The sequence below is a fragment of the Theobroma cacao genome, chromosome 6, assembly GCF_053813885.1.
Source record: "Theobroma cacao isolate CCN51 chromosome 6, ASM5381388v1, whole genome shotgun sequence".
Classification (NCBI taxonomy): domain Eukaryota; kingdom Viridiplantae; phylum Streptophyta; class Magnoliopsida; order Malvales; family Malvaceae; genus Theobroma; species Theobroma cacao.
The window spans coordinates 17,938,185-17,941,969 of NC_142644.1; the positions used below are offsets into that span (position 1 = coordinate 17,938,185).

The 3,785-nt window shown below is 33.8% G+C and overlaps 1 pseudogene; it reads right to left on the reverse strand.

Annotated features, from left to right (window-relative positions):
- Window positions 1-2,276: 2,276 nt before the first annotated feature.
- LOC18595749 (NAC domain-containing protein 82 pseudogene) lies at window positions 2,277-3,164 on the reverse strand (annotated as a pseudogene).
- Window positions 3,165-3,785: the final 621 nt, after the last annotated feature.

Below are 3,785 nucleotides of genomic sequence, written 5' to 3' on the forward strand. Positions count from 1 at the left end.
TGCTGCATGTAATGTTGTATATATATATTTGAAGATATTAGAGTTGAAGTTTCTAAATAATATTAGGATAGATGTATTAATTTAAATAATATTTTCTCCCTTAAATTGAAAACATAAATAAAGGAGTGGAACCAGTTGTCGTTAGCATGGATGAAGTCTTTATATAAGTATAGCTCAACTTGGTAGTTGTCAAGTTAAAAAAAGGATGGCGCTTGTTGGGCTCTGACTAAAATTATATGATCACTAAACTACAATTTTTCTTTTTCAAAGAGAACTATCCTGCGAATTACTTTTAATAAAATTATTAAAATATATATTTTTCTTTTTGTATTATTATTTAAACTATTAGGTCCTATTTGATTCAAGAAAAATTTGAAGGAAAAGGAAAACAAAATTAAGAATTTTAATTTTTCTTTGTTTGGTTGACATGAAAATATGAGGAAAATCAATTTGAGAAAAACTTGAGAGAACATTTAGTCCTCTCCCATAACAATTAAGAATGAAAATCAAAGAAATTTTAATATTATAGAGTTTTGTACATAAGTGAACACTGATGAAGTTACTATGAGTCATCTTTTGAGTACGTTTTTTAATTAGTGGTTTTTGAAGGTTGGAATTTTTGTTGTTGGAAATCAGAATGTTGAGATGGTTTCTATGTATGAACTATGAAATTTTTTGCTAAAATTTATTAGTTCCAGAGGTGGGTTTCAGTTGCTAAACGCTCATATATATTTTCCCTGTGGAATTTAGAATTTTATACATGTATGTTGGGTTTCATGTGATACCTTTTATGTAAAGATGTTGGGTGGAAGCTTGCAAATGTCACTGAATTGCCCATCTTACATATCAGGTTGTGTAACCAGGGAGAGAAATCTTTGGTAGGAGAAGGTTGTATACCTTATCTCAAATCAAACAGTTAATTTTATATAGATTGAAAAATGGAATAAGTGATTGGTTACTTTAGATAATGAAAAGTAATATTTCTCTCATTTTCTCATATTTTACTCGTTTCATTTGCATGGAAAAATCATATCCTAGCTACTCATTATGCATTATGATTAGTTTTCATTTCCCATAATAAGATCTCCATGAAGGTTTAAATGATTAAAATTTTAGATTTCAAAAAACATCTCAAATTCAAATCATTAACTATATTAAAGCCTCTTTCTTTGTCACAATCCTGCAAGGAATGTTCCTTGGTCTGATCTGCGATAGTAACTCACAGGTCTTAAGATATATATTGACAATTTTCTCACCCAAAGATCCATTGGGCCTTTGGCATTTTATGTTGCCTCAAAGCAGTCAGGAAGGAAAGGAAGGCGCACAATAAAGCTAATTGCATGGTTGTAATTAACCAGTAACAATTCCAAGACAATCTATTCAATGTGGAAGCATATAAAAAGAGTTTACCACTTGGATGTGCTACATTATGGAATTAATCATTTGCTGAATGTTGTTGGCCAGAAAAAAAAAAAATCCAAGATCTCATGTTAAGTACTTCCTACTCTGTATGCCCTATGACACTTTTCCTCTTTCAATATACTAACTGCTGTGTACATGATATTCCACTTCAATCCTTTCGTAAATTATTTGATTTTTTTTTGGTTACAATGCAAGGTTTGGTTGGAAGCTAATGGTTGGTCTTTTTCTTTTCATTCTGAACAATTTTTTAGACATCTCAAAAGAGAAATTATTTTATGAAAAAGGTAATGCATACCTTCAGATACCATACCTCATAATCAATTATCCACAAGTTCAATATTGTAATTAAGTTAGGCAACTGTCATTTGTACTTTTCTTCTGCCTTAAACAAATATCTGAAACAACAAAACTCTTAACTTTCTCACATCAGCGAGCTAGACTTGAGCAATTATGAAGATGTAGTCCTAAATAAACTCTAAGTAAACGCAATTATGGAGATTCACATCAGTGAATCCTAAGAAATAACTTAATTTGCCTCAAAAATCCACAATTAGCATCCATGTACAAAAGCATACTTATATATCAGCTATTAAGTAATCTTTGGCAGCTGCAAGTTACCAATGGATTTCCTATTTAATGCAGCAAACGCAAACAATCTGTTCCACAAGTTTACAAAAGCATCCATGTATCAGCTAAGACAATTAGCATGCCACAGAGAGTAAAAAAAAACATGTTGAATGGAAAAGTTTTTATTAGGAAGAATTATACGACAGCTACTGTTTGCTTTACATATCAATAAAAAATGCATCAATATATCTCCTATTCTCCTAACTCCTATCTACTTACAAAATTTCCTAAGTAATAACATTCAATGTGGCCAACAATGACATAATTTCATCATCAACAGCAATCTCAGGAGACTCCAAGAACTCGAGATCGTCATTGGCAATAGCCACTGGAGAATAATCTTCACTTTGGCCAGAAGACAGCATTGCTGAAATACTATCATCAACTAAAACTTGAGAAGCCTCCATGGGTGTGAGAGACTTGTTTGCATCAAGAACCACTGAAGGAGAAGCTGCAAAATGACTTGATTCAGCTGGTGATCCAAGGCATTGGCTCTGAGGAAAGCAGGGGCGAGCAGCACCAGTGAAGGTTGGTGTAGGCAAGTCCGTGGAATTAGAGACCTCCTTAATAACTTCCTCATCATCAGTCAAGTCCTCCTCTCTAAATGGTGCTCCATATTGGGCACCGTTTCTATGGCCTGGACCATCCTTACAGAAGATAACACAAAGGATGTAAGCATCCTGTACAACTCCCTTGTCAAGTAGAGGTTCATCTTCCAGTCTGTATTCGTGCAGAACCCAAGCTGTTCACTCTCCTCGTGGGGCTTTCCCTCTGTGGAAGACCAAAGTTCTAATACTCCCCACAAGTTTGTCATTGTAACGAAAAGGTCTGTCTTTCCTAGTGATCTTCCAATACCCATAGGCAGTGGCACGATTGAACCTACTCCATTTTCCATATTTCTTCTCCATTGGACAGAAAAAGTACCACTTGAGATCCCCAATCCTTAGAAGAGACTCGTCTCGCAGATCCCAAGGAGCATACTTATATATGTCAACCTCAGCAATAGCTTCAAAAGAAAACTTCTTCCCCAAAACCTTCCTCCTCAGATAGTATTGACAAAGCTCAACATCGGTAGGATGAAATCGAAATCCGGGAGCCAGTGAATTTCTCTCCATTGAACAAAAGATATATGTCCCACAGTAACTAATGACGATGATATGTACTCAAGCCAATTGGCGTGCGATATAAACCCTGTTTGGAACGTATCAGAATAACTCAGTATCAAACAAGAAAGGAAAGAAAATGAGAGCTGAAACAGACCAAGAAACCAACAATAAAAACAAATAAATCCCTAAATTCAAAATCAAGAAACCCCAAGAATCAGACCAGTAACGAAGAAATTGCAAAGTAGAAACAGCAAGTGAAGAAGACAACTTACCGAAAGAGACGAAGGCAATCGAGGAGTGACACTGAGGAATAGAAATTGAGAAAGTCAGCTGAAAATTAGAGTTAGAAGAAAGGAAGAAGACTCCTCTCGTTTATAAACGCGCCAACTACTAATCGCCTTATGGAACTAGCCGTTGCCCCATAATTTTCCTTTTTCTTTTCTTTTTTTTTAATTTTAACTTTTAAGCCTTAAGAAATTTAATTATTCAATTCTTGACATATATGAAAGGATTAAAATTTCTTACCCAAGTGATAAGATACTTGTCATTTTCTGTTAAAATAGTCATATTTATTCATTATTTTTTAAACTTTTTATTATAAATATTTTTATCATCAATGTTATTAAAATT